Raw genomic sequence first — 22,430 nt, forward strand, 5'->3', positions numbered from 1 at the left:
TCCTTTAATTCAATACAACTATCATCACATCTTCTTATTCTACTAGAGTACCTGTGCATGATGTTATCATGATATGCACATGTTTGTCTTAAATGCCTTTATGCCTACATGATTATGCTATACGCCTTAGGCATGTTTGTCGATGTCCCTTTCCGTCATGATTTTTAATGATCTGTGTTCATTGTTTTGACTCTTGACTTTCTCTTCAGGCCCTGTACCCGTCCTCTAGCTTCACGAGTAATCTGCGTTTCTCAGTTATCGCTCTCTTACCCCTGGTTGAGCTTTGTCCTTACGTTGAGGCTCTTGTACTTATCAAATTCTCATCCGGGTAATGCTCAACATTTCTTTTGTTTGGAGCATGTCATTTCAAAATACTCTAGATCTTCAACGCATGAATTCTTCCACATTTCTTAATCAAGAATCTTTTGAGTATGTCATCTTGCGTATAAATTTTCGAGCTGCTGAAAATCCTTCAAATACTGTAGTCTTGCTGCTTGACTCACTTCTTGAATCTTTTTACTCCTTGGGCCCAAACCTGCTTCATTAGGACGTCCTTTCGGGTTATCATCCTAATTTTTGTTTATCAAGATGCCCTTTTCAGGTTTTCATCTCGATCTTCTTCTTCTTTTTTTTTTTTTAAAGCGTCATCACTCATTTCCCATCAGGGCTCTATTATCGACGTAGTCGCCCCTAATGCTCGGTTGGTATTTTGACCCAAAATCCAAGAAATAATCGCGTTTTGCTCAAATTTCACCGTAATTTCGTGGTCCATTCCACTGTAATTTTGGGATACAAGGTTGGCACTATCCTTAAACCATTCCACCGCAATTCTGGCTATAGGATCTCAGTATCCTCGTAACTCAAGGGTGTATGATCTGTAATTTGTTCCATTGGTGATATTTTTGATGAAAATCGAGGAGATAAACTCAATTTGAGCTCAAATATTTCCAACCCTTACACTTGGTAAGCTCTTGAACAACCGATGGGTTTCGTGTTCTTGTACTATTTAGAAGCTTTCGAGTAATATGCAAAATTCTTTTTGTAAAAGTATGATTAGTCCATTAATCATTATTTCAATGCAAAATGCTTGAAAAGGATCGAACTGATGGACAAGAAGAAAAATCGGTTAAGAGCATAGCTCGAAACAAACAAGTTGAACAATGAGAGTAAATGCAAGTTTATTGGAAGCTTATTTTGAAAAGAATAAGATAATCAAAGATAAATTTAGAAATAGGTAAAATAAAGCTAAGTGCCCCAAATATCGCCGCCTGAGCTTCTCTGTACAAACTCCTTTTGAGACAATTTTGAGTTCAACATGTGTTTAGGGGATTCAAAGTACTTTTTCAATGCCCCAAGACGTAGCATACTTCTTCACTGTCAATTCAAGTATAGCAAGACTACCATATGCCCCACCTTTGAATAAGATTTGAGCTGCCTTTTTCAGGTTTTCAACTCAAAACCCCTTTGGTCTCAAGGTGCCCTTTGCGGGTTTTCACCTTGAACTCTCCATTTTATTTTCTTTTTTTCTTTTTTTGCTTTTGAATGAATGAAGGTCACAAGGCGCCCTTTGCGGGTTTTCACCTTGGCCACTCCTTTTTAAGTATTTCTGGACTGAATCCAAATTTAGGATTGGATCAGTGTTCTTTCGGGGAAAGCCTCCTTTACCTCATAAAGTTCTTAAGCATTCATTTCCCTTTGAAATCCTTTCGTATAGAAAGGATCTTCTGCAATATCAAGTTCCTACTATGAAATTCCTTTGGGTGAACCATTTCCGTCATAACTCAGCATCATACGCGTTTGACCTTCAAACCCTTTTCTGCAGTCAAGTTTAATGAAGACATTTTACTTCATCCAATTCTTGATTCAATCAAAGCTTGGAGAAAAAGAATCTTAATTTCCATAGACAGAACCACCTCTAATGCCCCAGTGAAGGTCCTGGTCAACTTTAATAAGCACAAAGAGTAAAAGGTAGCTTCTTATGCCAATATTTACAAGTCTCGGTCACCTTCTATAACTTTTCTTGATTTTTGTATTTTTCTTTTGGCAGCCTTTGTTGCATTGTGATATGACATTGTACAGTTACGCATTAAAACATGATTCTTTCTGGCATTTGATTTCTTTTTTTTTTTTTTCTTGTCCCTTTTTTTCTTTTTGTTTTTTTTTTTTTTTTCTTTTCTTTTCATGACTGTCGACTTTATAATATTGGCATATGAAGCTACATTCATCTTCTTAGTGAAGCAATTGACGGTCACGACGATGATGTCGACTGGAAGCTTTTGACGAGATCATCCCCAGAACATCTATGCCCTACGTATTGAAAAGTTTGTGAAGAGATGAAAGAAGCACGTGAGTCTTGACGTCATAACTGATGCTATTCCCTTCCCATGGTGGACCAACAACATCCGATCCTCATTGATTAGCTTGGCTATTGCAGAACCATTGTCATGTGTTCTCTAGACACCCTTATAGACCTCTTTCTAGATGTTCTTAAGTGCGTCTTAATATGATCGTGCAAAAACATCCTTGAATTCTTAAAAATAACTCAATAGTCTTGCCTTATTTTTGCGGTGAGCTAGGTTTCGATCTTCATCACTTTCCCAAGCTCACAATGTCAGCTGACCCTTTGTAAGTTAGGGTCTGTTTTTCATCTTATTCTGTTATCCTTCACGAATCAGAAGATGGACACAGTCTCTGTCATCTTCGAAGTCCTGAGATTCCTCTAGACACACATCTTGCTTCAAAGGGAGTTAGTAACACGTCGCTCGTGACATTGATATCTGGGGACCTACTGTGGGTATGAAGGAAAATTCTAGAGAATAAATGATTCTAAGGATGATTATTTGTATAGGATGATCATGAATGTAAAATAAAAGAATGAAAGTCTAAATAATAAAAGAATCTATAAATAGAAGAAAATTTACTCAAAAAGATGCATTTCATTGAAATAAAAATCTTAGACCGAAACCTATTTCTCAAAAAAAATCTTATCACCTCTAGGTCTTAAGGCAATAAGTATGTTTTGAATATTACTCTAGATTAGCTTTAAAAGTACAGATCTCTTCCATTGTCCCATTGTTCAAAACACTCCCAAGTATGTGAAATTCAAGGTGGGTGATATCGAGGTCATGGTTGAGTTGGTGCAATTAGAAGCATAGTGGCTTCCTATTCCCACCACATGGGTTTCGCTCTTTTTCTTCATGGGTGCTGCCTTTTGAGCTCTCGGGGCATTCCATCCTTCCATTTTTGATGGCATTCTCTATAAGTTCCCCGGATATCACAATGTTCGCAAAGTCTGTCGTAGCACTTCCTACCAACTTGTCATAGAATGGTGCTCTCAAAGTGTTGATGAAGAGAACCACTATTTCAGTTTTGGTTAAAGGGGTTCTACTTGTGCCGAGATGTCCTTCCATCTCTGCAGCGTCGCTTAAAAGTTTCGTTGGCTTCTTTTCCATCATCTGCAGAGTCAACCGATCGGGGACCATGTCGGACACATGCTTGTCTTGTTCACAAAATCTGATGCTAAGTCTTTCCATGATAGGATCCTTTCTCTACTAAGTTGATTATACCATCGAAGAGCCGATCCGACCAAGCTGTCTTGGAAACAGTGTATTAGCAACTTATCTTTATTCACGTGACTCGTCATTTTTCGGCAAAACATGACAAGATGCATTCTTGGACATCTCGTTCCGTCGTATTTTTCAAAATCTGGTGCTTTAAACTTCGGAGGCAGAACCAGATCAGGCACCAGACTGAGCTCCTTGGCACTTAATGCAGAGAAGACTTCAGTGCCTTCGATTGCCTTGAGCCTTTCTTCAAAACTCCTATACTTGCCCCAAACATCATGATCGTCTAATTTCAACTGAGCTATCTCTACTGGGTCATCCCAATCTGGAATATTGGGATCAACGGGATTACCTTCGGGGTTTGATACATATATACCTTGCCCTAAATGAGTAGGTGGTATAGGTCGTTGCTCCAAGCCTCTGAGCTCCTTTTGAGGACATCCTCTTTGCGTTACATGAGCGTGAGACGGGTGAATCTTGGGGATAAAGCGGATCCCGATTATGATTAACTCTTGGTCGAGGTTCTATAACGTCGGGACTCGCATAAGTCCATTCCCTTTAACAAAAGTGACATCATCTCCATCATTTTGGCCATTTGATCCCTTTGCTTGAGTGATTCCTCTCGAGACCTTACCATCGATCTCTCATTTCTTCTTTGTGATTTAGCCAACTGTTCTTGCAATTCTCTTTGGGCCTTTTCCATTCTTTCAATTCTTTCATTGAATTTGGTCTCCATAGTTCTAGCTCTTAGCCGCGTCTTATACGAATGGCGTGATTCCAGACTCGTAGCGTCACAACTGTAGATCATACGGTTTCACCTCGATGGATGATTAAGGGACATGTACATGCAATGAATGAATGAATGAATAAATGGCGATGAATGTCGATCATGAATATGCAAAAATTTGGTGTTAATTTCAAGATAGCCCTATTTAGGCATTTCCTTAATCAAAAGAGTCTATTACACAATATTTCGGTCATTCGTATAATTGACTCCTCCATCAGAAACCCGTTTTTGGCAACCAATCTCTAATCAACACCTTCCTAACAAGATGCCTTTGATGCATGATGAAAAATAGAAATACAGACAAACAACCTTGGTTAGCATAACACATATGAACAGAGAAAAACTGTGGAAAATCTAACAAATTAAGCTCCTTGGTCCAATGGACTCGATTCCCTTGCATAGAAAGCGTAAATGTAAAAGAAACAGAAGGTAGGATGTGTTTTTCCCGTGTACTTATTTCGGTGACTAGTAAACGGACAAAGGTTAGGCATGGCTCTAGTTAGGTGGCTCGTACAGTTCACTATATGCGGTTTTGGCTCTAGATAGGTACTCGAATTGTCCATCTTGTCATCTACTAAGATTAGTATAGAGCCTCGGTCATTGCCCATCATAGGCTTACGAGTTCAATTCGAGGATTACATTTACTTATGCCTATGCGGAGGACAAGTTAACTCACGAAAGCATAAGTCATATGTAACCCGAAAGTATTCAACGGCTTCATGCGGAGGGACAAGTTAACTCACGAAGGCGTAGCGTTTATTTTCACTTAAACGGACGGAGCCCGGGTAGAGAGCTCATGTTATGTGAAAATGCAAGTGCACGGTGTGTGGGGAGAAAATCACAAACCTTTACGTTTTATTTGAAGAAACTAAACCAGAATTAAAACCATAAAAACTGAAAAACAAACAAATAACAAGTTAGAAGAAATATTTACAACACGATACAAATGCATGAATTTTTGAAAACGAGATTTTCGGATCACGACCAAATATTTATTTTGAACAAGGAAGTTTGAAAATTTTGACAAAACATGTTTAATTGACTCGACTCGCAAGGCTATATCCCCAGTGGAGTCGCCAGCTGTAGCGACGTAAAAAATTTGTTTTGCTTTGGCTTAGCTTTCGGTTGGTCGCTAATTGTGATGATTCATTAAACATTTGAAAACCAACTTTCGATTTTATTTATAAAGGGAGTCGCCACCGATCCTTTTTATAGGTGTGATCGGACACCTAATAAATTTACTTTTAAAACGAAAGAAGGCCGAGTTTAAGTCTACGTTAAAGTACTGAGAGAAAAATTTGAGTTCGAGTCGATTCTGCGAGGAAGGTATTAGCACCCACGCCGACGCCCAAAATTGGTATCTTATAAACAAGTGTTGTCTTAATTTTTAAAATTGCTAGTCCAAAGTAACATTGAATCGTGATCCGATCAAAACACGAGAAATTTCAAGTTTCGTTTTCTATTGAGAAGGATATACCGTTTTAACACAAGTCGATTGATATTCACCCAACATAGCGATGAAATCGATGGCATAGTGTTTAAAATCGGTGCGTTGCCTTACTTATTGAATTAAATAAAACACGAATAAATATTTTAAAATAGTGAACAAAGGGTAATATATAAAAATAGGCGGAAACGAAAATAATAGTTGGAAATACATCAAGGCACATAATACATACGACAATAATATTAAACAATGACAATGCACGCGATATTAAATGTAACAATAGTATGAAATACGAGAACACAATGAGAACACGATGAATATACATATAAAGATAATTAAGAGTATATATGTAAAATATATATATATGTATATATAAATAGTAATAGTGTTAGAAATATACTATATATAGTGTTTGAAGTATATACATAAGATAGTAAATAGGTATATGTAACTTGTATTATTAAAATATGTACATAGGGTAATATATACAAAATTTAACTAATAATATTGAAAATACATATTCATAATATATATAAAGCATATATATAATATAATATTAAAACATTTTACATAATATATACACATATAATTATGATGTTAAAACATATTAATATTAATAATAATACTAATATTACATAAAGATATACTTATATATATATATTAAAGATATGTGCATATATGATATAATACATGAATAGAACGATATTTAATATATACGTAATATGTATAATAAAAATAATAATATACATAATATATAAAATATATACGTATATAACAAAACATATACTACGGTTAATGATTATAATAGTAATGGTATTAAAATACAAAAAAAACAACAATGTAACATAACAAAATACTATATATATAAATCTATGTACTTAAATAGAAATATACACTATTATAATGATAATAATAATAAATATAATAACAATATTGAAACACAAAAACAAAAACAATAAAGATATTGAAGTAAAGTAAAAAATAAGCTTATACGTAAATATATATATACATATATACGTAAAACATATATAAACATTGGTGATAATAATAATAATAATAATGTTGAAATATAAAGGCAAGTATAGCATTAAAATATTAAAATAAATAAAAAACCTAATACAAATACATATATATATACGCATATAACAAAAGCACATAATAATAATAATAATAATACTAATAAATAATAATAATAATAATAATAATATCAATAATATGAAAATAACAAGGATATTTAGATAAAAACGAAAAAAAAGCAAAAACAGGACTAAAATTAAACTAAAAACAAAGTTATGGGGTGATTTGAAAAGAAAATAAGGAGGAGAGGGCCAGATTGCAATATGCGCAACATGGGAGGACCGAAACAGAAATATCCCCAATCATTAAGACGCAGTACTTGGTACGGGCTAAATTGAAAATCTCAGAGAATTAGGTGGCCAAATTGCAAAATCATAGGAAAAAGGTAACTAAAGCACTAAATTGCAGCGCCTGGAGAGGTTGAGGACTAGGGAACAAATATCCCTAAAAGCGAAACATACAAATGTTAGTGGCGCCGTTTCCTTTTGACTTTTCAATTTTTATTTAAAACCATTTTAACCTTTATATATTTTTTCTGAAAACCGCTCTCAAACCCCCTTTTTTATCTCTTCCTCGTTTCTTCACTAAGGTTTCAACACCCATCATCGCCGGCAGTTCACCGTGCCGAACGGAGAGGGGAGCGGCCACGGGGTAGATCCGGTAAGACTCTTTTCTTCCTTGATTCTTTTTTGTTTTAAAGTAAGTTAATGAAATAAAAAATAAAACAAAGCAAAGATAAATAGAAAGATTGAGATAACAGAGGAAAAAAATTGAAGTTCACCTTCTAAGCTTTTCTTTTTTCTTTTGTTTTTGATACAAAATTTTTTTTTGTACATCCTTCCCCCCCTTTTACGTTTGTTGTTTGGATGGCTTTATATAGCCTAATTTTTACATACTTTATTATTATTTTCTATTCTTGCTTCTGTTTTGCTTGTTTGCAGGGCATGGGCATGGACGGTGGGGTGTGTGATGGTGCTGGTGGCAGACAACATAGGAGAGTGGGAGTGGTGCTGGTGGCAGACAGCATGGGAGAGTGTTGGCCAAGGTTGAGGGGTGTGCTGTTTTTTTTTTCTTTGCTGGAAAATGTTTGGTGATGGTGGGCTAGGGTTAGTGGGTTAGTTTAGGTGGGCTGTTGGTTTAGATTGGGTTTGATGATGTTGGGCTGATGAAATTGGGGTGGGTATTTGGTTGTATTTGGGCCAAAATTGGCCTACAACACATTATTGTAATTTTTGTCGACTATATCAACTTTTATTAAATGGTGATTAGTTCATGTTGATAATTTTAACAGAAGACTGAAAATACTTATAAAAAAACAAAAAAAACAAACAGATGTCGATTAAGGCTTTGCTCAATTAACACTATTGTTATTGGAAAAATTAGAAGGACAGGTATTTGAACGTGATTAAATGCATTTCTTTTTCTATTTTAAGGATTGGAATTGAGATAGATTATAAATAGAAGTAGGCATGGTATAAAGAAAAACATATAAAAGGCAGAGATGTAGTTGTATTATTACTTTTTTTTTATATTATTTGAGCAAATATTAAACTAAAAACACAGCAGCAACCAAATTATGTTTTTTTTTTCATTCAGACTAAATGTAATTCAAGGCCTTTTATTAATATTTTATTCATAGGCGACGATTATCAATTCTTCATGGCGCATTTCTCTATGCAAGTATTGACACAGCCTACAATTTCCCTTGCAGCTAAAAACAAAATAAATCGTTGAGTTCATATACATATTTACTTATTGTCAAATATTAATATAAAAAGAAAAAAGAAAAACTATCAGGCTTCACTTGGCTGCTTAGCCTTGAACACACGGTGGTGGCATATCCAAGTGTGCAAAACGTTGAGTTACTGGTGTGGTGGGTGTCCTTGATAGTCTCCACCAATGCTTCCAACATCAGAAAATGTTGAATATAGTCTTCAGGGGAGGATCCATTGGCGACGCAGGTAGTAAAGCAAAACGTATACTTTAACCCAATCGGGATGAGTGCTATAATTGTTGGATAAAATACGTTAGCGAACAAAATATATAAATATATATAAACAAATATTTATATATAAAATAAAATATAAATTATTCTTTTTAAATTGTCAAATACGTAAACTAATAAAAACCGCAACAAAAAGTTGAAATTGAAAAGAAGAATAGAGATTTACTAAACGTCGAGGCCTATTTAACACAGTTTTCTTAAGACAGATTTAGCCGCTATTATAGTACTTGAAGAAACGTTAGTCAAATGTCTCCCAAGATACAACAACATGATGATCAAAGTAGTAGCACCTCTGCAGCGATCAACGAACAAATGTTGCCATTTTCTATCACCAGGATGTTAGAAAATATAGAGAGGAAAAGAAGAATTTTGAGAGCAAAATAAATTCGGTGTGAGAGAATATCAGTATAGTGGAATTTTGAAAATTTCTACAAAATTTGCCATTAAAGGAACTAATAAATCATTTTGATTAAAATTAAATCAAATTAATTAGAATCAAATAAAATATGATAAATGTCCTTTTAAAACAGATTTTGTATGTCTGTTGAGGAAAAAATAATTTAGTGTTGAGCTAAAATATCCGTAGGATACCTACCAAAATTTTGTTTTACCCACGTCATACAATGTGTCCCAACCCTGAGTTCAAACTTGCACCAACTTTACGTGCAAGATAGGGTTCCAAGCTTAGTTATTTAATTATCTTCCAAGAAGGTTCTTATATATATACACATTTCACACTTAGTATTTAACCAATGTGGGATCTAAGCTTTTCTTTTTCTCAATAAATATTTCCAAGTAGCATACTTTGAACATCAATTTCTCATTCATCATTCAACTATTTTGAGTATATGATATATCATTATAAAGGTCTCATGGCTTATAATATGAAACCATAATTTTATGATTCATCTTTCCATATTTACTAATTGAGAATATGCCTCAAAGTTCCCATAAATTACTATTTTTCCAATAGTAACAACTTGATGTGAGAGACTAACGAGGATCCCCAACACCAAACAGAATATCAACACCCCTAATTTCTCCCCCCATTATGTATTTATTTGATCCCTTTAAGTTATATAGATTTATTGATGATTGTTTTGCATTGCATGAGATAAGGTTTATATAGACTTTCTGTAGAAGACTGTCATGCCAAACTGTCCTGCCAAAATTTGATTGAATGCAAAATTAAGAGGACATTTCTATAAGCAATTAAATTGAGATTCATTGTCATGCCAAACTACATGGAAAATGCTTTTGATTAATTGTCATTAAAATCATATTTAAAGTTTTCGATTCATTTTAAAAATTAATGGAATTATTGTTAAAGGCACTGGAATACAATCTTATTGAACTCAAACTTTTTCTTTGATTTTCAAATGCGGATTCAAAATTACTTTTTAAATGGAATTTTCTAAATTTTCTTTTTCTGCTTCTTTTTATAATATTTTTATAGGTACCTGATTGTGCCAAATCCTTTAATGTTTTTCTTTTTTTAGAATTTGTCCAACAATACTAAAATAAATTCCCTTATTTATTTTGATAGGGACTAAATTAGTCGTTTATCAATCGAAATAAATATGTTGTTATATTTTCAATCAACATTAAAAAAAAATCAATAATAGATCATTAATAAATGCGACAAACCACAAAGTAGTATGAAGACAAAGGTAATTTTGTCGAAACTTTCGCATTCTTTCAAGAATCTTAGATAACCTAAAAAAAAAAATCATAATGAAATTACATCCAATCTTATGACATATTGACACTGTTTAAGAATATGAGATTGCGGGATAGCCCAAATGTTAAAAATCTAACATTGTGATTTCATTTCGAAATGTAAGACTATAAATCGTAATATAAGATTCGGCCAATCAAACACCCTTTAGATGAATCAACTAGACGAACTTTAATTGTTGACGGGAATGATGTTGATAATAATATAAAACCTTATGAATTGACATTATATACGTTAAATAAATTATATTTTAATATGAAATGTTAATTAATGTAAAACGACTTTTCATTGACCCTTAAAACCTTTGCCTTAACATATTTAATTTAAAATTCATAACAAATATTTCAAATTATTTAATAATTTATAAATGACTCTAGAATCAATATTTACATATCACTTAACATATTTCATAATTATTTTTTACGATCCAAAAATGAGAATAATTTTATTTTGGATTGAACCCAAACTCTTATGCTTATAACATAATACTCTTATTACAAAATTAAGATGTTGCTGACAATATACTTTTTATCGAAGTCCTTGGCAACACATATCACTATAAAATAGAAGTAAAATAAAGACAAAATGAAGAATTCAAACCAAAGAATGGGTTCGAAAATTAAATCTTAGCAATGAAATAATATAATTAAGTCAAAATTAATTGGTTTAATTATGTTAAAAATTGAATAATATTATTTTAAATAAAGAAATAATATTATTAATCGATTATTTTAATCTAAAAAAGTACTAATTAAAATTTCATCATCAAAACTTTGATAATATTAGATTGTTGGGCGGCCCAGATTCAAAATGTCCCTGGCCTATCCAAATATATAATTTATTTTTTCTGTCTTTTCAAGAGAAATTAACTTGCAAGAAAAGGTAATTGAATTTTAGTTCTATTAGTATGGACATTGTTGTCAATACAGAGTACGTAAGAAGGGGTTATAAGTAGTTCTAATCATTTTGTGTCAAAAAAATGATCGAAACTTATAATAAAATTATTAAAAAATTTTAAAAGAAAAGAAAACTTACACAATTCATTCTAATTTCTTTATGAATTGACTTTATAGTAGTAGAGTTTTAATTTTATTGGAGTTGCTATTGGAACATATCGAAAAAAAATTTGTGTTCGAACGTGTTTAAGTGTTTTCATTTAGTAATTGTGAGGCTATAAATTAAACCTATTATGTTATACAAGGATATAAAGTTGTTTAAATTTGGTGTGGCTTGAAATATAAGTTTTAAATTTTACCCAAATCTATTATTATCTACTCGGATAAATGATCAATCCAAATTAATTTAAGCCCATACATATATGTATATATATATATTAAAATATATTTTATTTAATATTTAGTAAATAAATATTTCTTTTAATATTTATATTCAAGTTTCATAAAATATAAATTACGTAATATATAACATAAGAGAATATATATATATATATAACATAGTGGGTAGTCTCATATTTGAACCTTGAAAATTAGAGCTTAAGTTTAGTCTATATTTTAAATGAATACACATTTTTGTCAAAATAAATTTTAAATTTAATGTTTTTGATACATGCACGGATGGGGTGAAATTTATTCAATTCCATTCAGCGAATTGCCAATTTTCAAGTTTGAAAAATTAGTCGACTTGCAACAACTTTTTGGATGGGATTTAGGCATTTATGGGTTGAGATGTTTTCATAGCGTTTGAAGATCTATTTCTTATCATCGAAACACACTTTGAATCACTTGATTTAGAGTTCGAGAGTTCAAGTTATGACCATTTTAGCAAATACTGCGCGAGTAGAATTTTTGGACGAGATTATTACGAATATTGCGAATTTTAAACTTTTAATTCGAGTTTAAATTATATTGATTTTGGATTTTAGGCTTAATTTTTATTAAAAACGAGTCGAATATTGTGTTTATTAAAAAATATTATTTTATTACTTATTTATTCTGAATTTTGAATATTTTTTAAAAAGAGTATAAAACTTTATTTAACAAAAATTAACTTTCGAATGATTCTTTTAATAGTTTAACCAAAAGGTTAACTTATTTAAATTGTCGGGAAGAACAAAACCTTGTAATGAATGGGGCATGTTACCATGTTTCACAAAGATGGTAAAAGGATTGAAAAACAAAGGGACCCAATGTTGGGAATATTTAACACAAAACAGCATGAAAATAAAATATAAAAGAAATGATGAGGGGTAAATGAGACATTTGCTCAATGGTAATGTTACGGTTTTCGATACTTGTGTAGTTAAATTTGAGTTTTATCTTATGTGAATGTGTAGCCTTTTTTTTGGATTTATTTTGCTTATAGTTAGTTAATGTAGTTTTAGCGTAATTAATTGTCAAGTGAATTATTCAGTTTAGCCTCTGTAATCATTGATTTTGATTGGAATTGTTGATATAATTCTAACTTTTTTTTTTTTAAAAAAAAGAGAGGGTAAAATAACATTTAGTCCCTGAACTTGATAAAATTTCACAATTTTATCTCTGAACTTTTTTAGGTCCACATTAGCTTTGGAATTTAACAACTTTTTCCAATTTGATTTCTGAACCGAGATTTCATTTAGGAGTAGTGACGTGATACTTTAAAATTATGCCATTTTATCACTTAAAATTTTATATAAAAAATAAAAAATATAAAAGAATATTATTTTAAAAAACTTAGGTGATGATGTGCCACAATTGTGATATTTAACCACAATTGTACCACTTCATCATACCTCCACAAAAAAATCCAAATTTAGAGATTAAATTTAAAAAATATTCAATTCGATACTAATCTAGACTAAGAATTCAAAAATCAATAAGAAAAAGTTGCTAAATTTTTTGATGTACCGTTTATTTATCATTTGAATGTTTAAGATTATTGTAAAAATTCCCAAAATCACTTTAATAATAAAAAAATAATTGTATTAATTAGAGTTACTAATAATAATTATATAAATAAAAAATAAATTATGTTAAAATCTTTTTTAACAATCTCATTATAGATTCGATTATATTTGTTCTTTTGATACAATATCTAGAACTACTCATAGCTTCTTTTTAACTCATAAATAAAAAAAATAATCCTTTTTAACATACTCGAACTCTGATTCAATCATGAAATTTAAGACAGTAGAGAATATTATATACATACAAACAATTTCCCCACTAATTTCACTGCCAGAAAAAAGAACACAGAGAAGTAAATGGCTAAGGCAAAGACAAGTTCATAAAGGGTTCCAGATTTCTAATTCCCCACTTGTGGACACAATCATTATAAGCTACAAAGTATAAACAAACTCACCTCTCTGTCTATTCCCCACCCCTTTAGCCTTACTCTATTTTCTAAAAACTAACGTCATTATTACTCCTGTCTATGGGTTGGGCAATCTGTCCGATTTAATAAGGTTAATAAGATTTAAATCGAATTTAGGTAACGAGTTTTATGTCTCAAGTCGGTGCAGTTTGATATTTAATTTAAATATTAAAGAAATAATTTAATTTAATTATAAAATATATATATATATATAAATATTTTTATAATTGAAAAAGGAAAATGAGATTATTTAGGATCAAACTCAAACTTTTATATTTACAGCAACATAACACTTTTGCCATTATACGAAGAAATTATTAAAAAATATTAATATAAATATATATTTTAATTTTTAAATAGTAAAATAAGTCAAGTTCGAAAATGAGCTTCAACTTAAAATTTCATTTGAATTGATCTCAACTCGACTTGAATGATAAAGATATGAAATTGATTTGACTTTGGGAATTCTTTAGTTGTCTAAAGATATAAAAAGCCTTAATTATAGAGTTTTTTATAATAATAAATTTAGCTTTTAATAATTATTTTTTTTCATGTTGCTTCCAATAATTTTTTTTTATTATTTTAGTTCTTAATCTTCAAATTTTAGATAAGTTATTTTTTTAGTTGGAAAAGTTGGCTAGATCATGAAAATTTTACCAAAATTGACGAGTCATTTTGCGTGGCAGTCCATGCATATTTCATAAAATTAAAAAAAAAAAAGAAAAAATTTAAAAATTTCATATTAAAAAAATATCCATTTCAATAATGAAGTACACATAAAATGCATGAAGGTTACGACATCGGTGCCATTAAAGTTTTAATTATTCAACAAACTTTTCAATCCAAAACAAAGCAAATTGACTAAAATTTAAAAGTTAAAGACCAAAGTGATAAAAAAAAATTTAAGTACAAAGTAACAAAATAGGTAAATATTAGGGACTAAATTTGTCATTATGTTTTTTATAAGTAAATAAAAGAACACCTTTGTCTATATTTGTATTTTATTAATTAGGTTCTAACTCAATCGTAAAATTACCAAAAGTCCATTCCTTTTACTATATAAAAATATTATTTTGAGTGTATTTATGTCTTTTTTCATATTCTGATAAAATTTTAAAAATACATCTTTAGCATTATAATGTGTTTGACTAAGTTGGTGTCACACATTAATTAGGTTCCAGCTTAGTTGTAAAATTACTAAAGGCCCATTCTATTTATCAAGTAACAAATATCCTTTTAGGAGTATCTATGTCTTTTTTTTTTTTTATATATTTTGACAAATCTAGTAAAATACATACAAATAACGTGAATCATGAAATTTGAACCCAAAACATTGTAGTCTTCACTATCTCAACTGTATGATTTCAGCTAAAGTCACATTTATTTTATATATTTTTTTTCACCTAAATCGTGAGTGTGTCATGATTCAGTATATCCTATTTACATGACTATTTTAAGACAATCTTCTTTCGAATGTGATTTTATTAGATTTTGAGCTTAATACTTATTTTAACCTCTGTACTGTAGTGAAATTCTCACTTTGGTCATTTTACTATTTTTTTGGTCATTTTACCCTTTGTACTTTCATTCCGTCTATTACGTTAGTCTCTTGACTATTTTCTTTAGAAAATATCTCATGTGTTTATGTTTACCCCTTGACAATAGGCTTAATTCCTATTTTGGCCCTTGAAATTCTCACTTTTGTCCAGATTTAGGGTCTAATTATTGTTTTAACCCTTCATTTTATTTTCTTTATAAATAATTGAAGTGAAGCCTATGGGAGCCAAACTGCCTAAAAAAGTTATTTGAAAATAGTGATTGAAATGGCATGAACTCTTAACTTTATATAATATAAAATTGATAACAGGGTGAGTTATTAATTAGATTTTCATGTAATTCTAATTATATAATTGAACAATAATTAAAAAATACGCCATCTTTTTAATAACAATTAACAGCGTTACCAATTCGAACTTGTTAATACTATAAAGTAAAGAGACCGTATCATAAGAGATTAATTTTCAAATTTCAACATAGTATGAGGATTGAAATCATAATTATTTCTTTTACTTACATCAAGATTATAAATTTAATGAAATTAATTACCAATAAAATACTATAAAAATAGAGAGATCATATTAAAAGATTAAATCTCACATTTCAACACGGTATGAGGAGTAAAACCACAAATAATCAATTTCTTTCACTTACATCATCCAGTTATATAAACAAGAAATTATAAAATTAATGAAATTAATTACCGATGAAAGAAACTCAATATTATTTAAATAAGATTTTGAATTGAATCTAATGAAAAAAATATATTATTGTGAAAATTTCTTTCGTATTGACTAAAAATTGAATTTAATTGAAGTCGAACAAAGATAAAGTAATTTATTTATGAATGATGGAGTTGTAAGGCCTCTTTTGATGGACGGCAGGGGCGAAGCTAGAACAATTTTTTAGGGGGCTGAATGAAATTTTATTTTTTTATAGTCTATATCTTTATAATTTTAAAGGATTAAATCAAATTTTTATAATTTTAGGGGGACAAAGTATAATTTTATCTTTACAAATTTAAATTTTTTAAAAAATTTAAAGGCTTAAATAGTAATTTTCCATTTTAGTTTGAATCGAGGCCTTTGCCAGCCATCCTAGATTCGCCTCTAATAGACAGTATATTTACTTGTAATTAGTGTAAAAATAATAAAAAGAATAAAATTAAATATTATAATATAAGATAAAAAATTTAAACTACTGTACTGAAAGTAAACATCGATCCAAAGTTGCCGCATTCATCATAATATTCATCAAACGACAAAAAGGATGAGTGTAGGAAAAAGAAATTGATTGAACAATTCCCACCGTTCGTGGCGTAATCGATCAGCTTTTTCTTTGGAACATACAAACAAAAGTGTTTTTGTTTTCAGACGGACAGACAGAAAGAACAACTCCAATAATTAAAAGTAGTGGATATATTTAATATTATGGTTAAAATATGCTTTTAAGTGGCTATGCCCTTTTTTCATATTTAAAATTTACTCCATTTACTTTTATTTTAAGAAATTTAATCACTTTATTTTTTGGATTTAAAAATATTAATTTAATTATTAATACTGTTAATTTTTTCATAAAATTCGGGTTTTGTTAAGGGTAAATCAATTTTTTGAAAGAAGTCTTCAAGTGTCGTCGTGGTACCATGGTTGCAGATATAGGTTAGTGGTTTGAGTCGCCCTATGTTCAGGTATCTCCATTGTTATTCACACATTTCTTGAGTCTTCTAGGTACCATCAACAAAGGCTCCCTCTTCGTGAATTGTACACGACTTTCTATGGTAGCTAAAGATAAAATCCTGACACGAGGACAATACTTTCGGTTGTTGGAGGCTTGGTTACTGCTCAACGAACGCCATTTTGAAGATTTCTCTTGAAGAAGCCGACCCACCCTCAACAAGTTATTATTTTAAAATGTTACACTAATATTAAAATTGAATTTAAATTTTAAAATATAAAAATAAAAATATTTTAAAAATAACAACAAAAAACTAAAATTTAAATATATAAAAATATAGGGACTTGAAACACATTTTAACTATATGCATAATTATATGTATGTGGGTACATTCATTAATTAACAGTATACCAGTCACGAGGGAGCAAAGAAACTCTTGCACACTACCAATCTTAGAGAATATTATAAGAAAATATCGAAAGGTTTATGAATAAATATCAATAAAATATTTGATATAAACCCTAAACCCTAAATAAAAAATGAATGCAAGTTAATAGGTCTTAGCTTTTTTAAAATGAAAATTTTTAATTTTGTGCCTTCAAAGTTTATAAATTTTAATTAAATACATGGTAAAATTATAATTTACCTTCAATAATGATAAAATTTTGACTTAATCCTTATATATAAATAAAATTATATTTTAACTTCAACAAAAATGTATAATTTCAAAATATATTTTGATTTTCTCCCTACCCTAAATCCAGTATAAATCCAAACTCGGAAAAAAATAATTATAATTTTTTAAATAAAATTATTTTTATCATAATTAGGATATTTATCGCGATTTTTTTACTAACAATCAAATATTATTCCTATTATTTAATTATTCTCTCACTTTCCACCCCAACAACATATAAAACAACGAAACCGGTGCTTGCAAAAGCATATATGTATGTGTGTGTGTGTATATATATATATTCTCTCTGCACATAGAGTAACAAAATTGAATTTATGGTGGCTTTCATAGCCTCAACCCAAATAAGAAAGTGAAAGCTTTTACTCTTAATAAATGAAAAAGAACAGCAGTAGTGTTATTACAAAGGTTAAAGAGTTCAGCTCAGGAGGGATAGACAAGGAAGGAGAAGAAGAGATGGGTGGCAATGGTGTAGAACAATACCCAACCACTACTATAACACCAAATACTGGACTGCCTTTTACATGCCCAACAAAAGGTCTTACAAGGTCAAGAAGATATTATTTATTTATTTATATAATTAAATAAGTAAAAAGAAAAAAGAAAAGAAAAGAAGGAAAGCTCAGGTAGGATAGCACCAGATTATGATGAGGAAGAAGCCATTTTCATATAAGATTTGCCATGCATCAGTCCTAGATGACCTGAAAAAAAAAAAGAGATATAAAATAATTAGATGAAATAAAATAAAAAAGTGTAATTTATTTGGTTTTAATTTAAACTAACCCTAAATCTTAAATTTTAAATTTTAAATCCTAAATCCTCGAACTTGAGCCTGAATTGATTAAATCGGAAGATAATACTACGGAGTAAAATTTAAGTTATTGCAATAGTAACGATGTGATCGGAAAACTTTTTGTTTTACCATACCTTGTGGAAGATTGTGGGTTGGTTTCTTCTTTGAAAGCTTTTTCTTTTCGTTTTCCTCCATGATTTTGTTTTTGTATGGAGACAGAGAGGCCAGATAGAATTGGAATCACGGTAAAATGAAAATTTTGATTGTAAGAGGAGAATTGAGAGATGGGGTTAGGCTTTTTATAGGGAGAGATATTGCATAGTCAGCCACACTGAACCAACTACGTGGAAGCCCGAGATCTGTTGACTCCATCATTCCTCAATTTTTAAAATTGCAAAATTGTCACTAAATTATTTAAAATTTTTTATTTAAGTTATTGGACACTTAATTTTAAAATTGTTGTTGTGTGGACTTATCCGTTTTCACCTTTGGCACCGATTGAAAGGAGAAACTTCCTCTCCCCTTTTATAATTTACCTTTTTTTTTTTTCATATAACGCCCCTTACCCGATCCGGTTGTTGAACCTGAGTAATAGGATGCTACGAATAAATACCAAACAATTACATACAAATTATTTATCAAAATCTCAATTAATCATCATCATATCAAATATAATCAAATACATCATGTAATACAATCTATTTCGGTTTTATATTGAGCATAAGGAAGCTTAAAAAACAATTCAGTATCAATCAGGTATCAAATTGTAACAAAATAGAAAAATAGGAAAATTATGCAAACAAGAGTCACACGCCTGTGTCCCCTGACATTGTGGAAAGGCCAAGGCCATGTGGCCAAACCGTGTCACAGCTTGATACCGTGTCATTTCATGAAACAACTTTGAATGTCATGAATATGCAAACCAAAATTCAAATAACTTTCTTCTTCGATATCTAACACAAATCATCAGTAAGGGAGAAGTCAGAAATTTTATTTGGGGGTGGGATAATATTATAAAAAATTTGGAAGGAACAAGGTTAAAATTTTTTTGTTAAAATGCTTAAATTATATTATTAATTATTTAGAGGGGCTAAAAATGAAAAAAATTATTTATCCAAGAGCTTAAATACTTAATTTAAATGATTTATATTTCGGGAAGGGCTAAATAGAAAATTTTCCCATTTAACCAAAAGGGCCTCAGGCCTGCCTGCCCCTCTTGGCTTCGCCACTGATAATCATACCAGCTTAGATCTAAGATATGTTCTTCTACTTGATGAGTACTACTTTACCATATGAATTGTCGAATTGTCGCTCAAAGCTACAGTCAGACTTTAAAAAAGACTTACATTTTAATTTATATCAAATTAAAGTATGAAGACTAAATACATAATTTTAACACAATAAAAGGACTTATTAAGATAAATTTCTCCTAATGAATGAATATAAAAATATCATTTGTAAATGAACAAATCCAACTTAGGTAGCTACCTATACAACTTTTATTTCCTATTTAATTTTTAAATATAATTTTTACTTTCAACCTTTTTCAAAGGTAAATATATTAAAAGGTCTTTAAACTATTACATTTTATTTAAACAAGTCATTAAACTATTATTTAGTTAAAAAAACCCTTATCCTATGATTTTTACCCATAAAACCACTAATTTTAATATCAAAGTAAAATTATTTTTAATTTCAAGCTTTTATCTTAATTTATTGTTGAAGCAATAAAAATTCTATACACTTTTAACATCAACATAAAATTTAAAAGAGTAATCAAAATTTTCAAAAGAGTGGTTCAGTGTGCTATTATATAAGCACTTTCAAGAAATTTTAAAATATTTTTTGTTTTACTTTCAACAATTATTATTTTATTTTTATCTAATAAACTATTCTCATAAAATTCAAATTAGTTTAAATTTTTTAAAAATATTTCACTTTAATAGTAAAATCATGGCTTTCATGGGTAAAAATTTTAGGTTAGGAGCTTATTTAACTACAAAAAAAAAAAGAATAGGGGCTAGTTTAAACAAAGTATAATAGTTTAAGGCTTTTTAGTCTATTAACCTTTTTTAATTTGAATATATATTTAACACTTATTTTCCTATAATAAAAATTGATAAATAAAATAAATAATTCCTACACCTGTATTTTTTATATTTAAAAACGGTTGAAAATTTTCTTTATTTTTTTATTTTTACATTTATATGAGTTTGAATCAAGATCAATTTATTTAAAGTTAAAAATAATATATATATATATATATATATTTTTTTTTTAATTTTACGAAAACAATAAAAAACTTTATAGATAGAACCTCGAGGGTGGAGGGCATGCGAGCAATGGAGGCATTGGCATCACAGTCCCCTAGGAAATATTTTGTAACAAGTATAGGGTTAATATAATTTTTGGTCCTTAAATTTGATAATTCAGTTCACATTGGTATATATATACCTTTTTTTAGTCCACTTTAATACCTACACTTGATAACTAAGTCCATTTTAATTCCTGAGCTTGGATTTTATTAATATCTGAAAACGTGATATTTTGAGACAATGTCATATCATCACTTGAAGGTTACAATCTCGTAATATCTCGTCATTAATTTTTCACAAATTTCAAATTTAAGGATTAAAATTCACGTAACCTTTGCCGATTCAAATTTTAAATTTAAGGATTCAAATTTAAAACGATCTGACTCGAAATAATAAAAAATTTTCAAAAATCAGAATTAACCCGATTCAAATTGAGCCGATCAAAGCCCAATTCACACATGCCTAGATCTAATTGTAAGATTAAGATATCTGAATTTTTTTTCACCACGAAAATCGAAACGTGATTAAAAGGAAAACAAGATAAAGAGAATCAATCATTGAAATTGTAGGTACAACGTACATACCAATGAACTTGCATGAAGCTGTTGGCAATAGCCAGCATCAAATGGGGGGCTATTGCCTTTATCATATTAGGGAAGTTGATGTGAAACATGAGACCCTGAATTGTTGAATCAAGGAACCGTGTGTTCGGACAAAGAATATTATCGCTTAAAATGCTTGGAGTCATCCCCCACTTCTCACATATAATTTTCATTGGAGAGTGACTTTACCAACAAGGCTACTTTAACCAAATCAGGAAACCAATAATGTCCTAGATGGCCTAAAATCCACACCGTTGGTAATAAAGGTAGGATCGATACCGGATCAAGTGTAATATATGATGTAGTCGGTACCGGATCAAGCGTAATAGGTATGTTGTATCAAGGTATCCGGGCTGACTTTGATCCTTTCTTGGTGACTTGATCTAGTCAAGGCTCAACTTTTATGATAAAACGTAATAGTGACACCGTGGAGTAACCACAATCAACTTCGTTACAATAACAAGCTACAAATTACCTTGCTGTAGTGCTATCTTGCAGTTGTTGGAACCATGGTCGATAACATGATTCCATGAGGTTATTGATGCAGAGGTTCAACTGGGGTGGCAACTGCTAAGCATATGGCTCATGTGATTGCTTATTATTGAGTACATTTATAAGGTTCATCAATTTAATTCTAGTGCATTCATAGAGTTCATAATGTTTTGGTTCTGGGGAAATGATTGTACGAAATTGTGACATCACATCATCTGTATCACTTTTTCAATAGTTTTAATGCCACATCAGCATTTTCATCTTGAAAAAAATTAAATCTAAATGAAAATCCTCAAATTCCTACTACAATAAGAATCAATCAATATAATGCACAAATGGAATTACAATTACAATCAATATATTGACCACTATCA

General features: G+C 30.1%; 2 long non-coding RNA genes across 2 annotated transcripts; one reads left to right on the forward strand and one right to left on the reverse strand.

Annotated features, from left to right (window-relative positions):
- Positions 1–7,422: 7,422 nt before the first annotated feature.
- On the forward strand, positions 7,423–8,133 carry LOC128289392 (uncharacterized). The gene is made up of 2 exons (XR_008279042.1): positions 7,423–7,534; positions 7,816–8,133. It is a non-coding gene; the product is annotated as an uncharacterized LOC128289392 (long non-coding RNA).
- Positions 8,134–18,199: 10,066 nt separating this feature from the next.
- On the reverse strand, positions 18,200–18,971 carry LOC108482387 (uncharacterized). Its single transcript, XR_001870877.2, has 2 exons — positions 18,782–18,971; positions 18,200–18,555 (listed from the first exon to the last, which is right to left on the reverse strand). It is a non-coding gene; the product is annotated as an uncharacterized LOC108482387 (long non-coding RNA).
- Between the last annotated feature and the right edge of the window lie 3,459 nt (positions 18,972–22,430).

The sequence above is a fragment of the Gossypium arboreum genome, chromosome 1 (genome assembly GCF_025698485.1).
Source record: "Gossypium arboreum isolate Shixiya-1 chromosome 1, ASM2569848v2, whole genome shotgun sequence".
Classification (NCBI taxonomy): Eukaryota; Viridiplantae; Streptophyta; class Magnoliopsida; order Malvales; family Malvaceae; genus Gossypium; species Gossypium arboreum.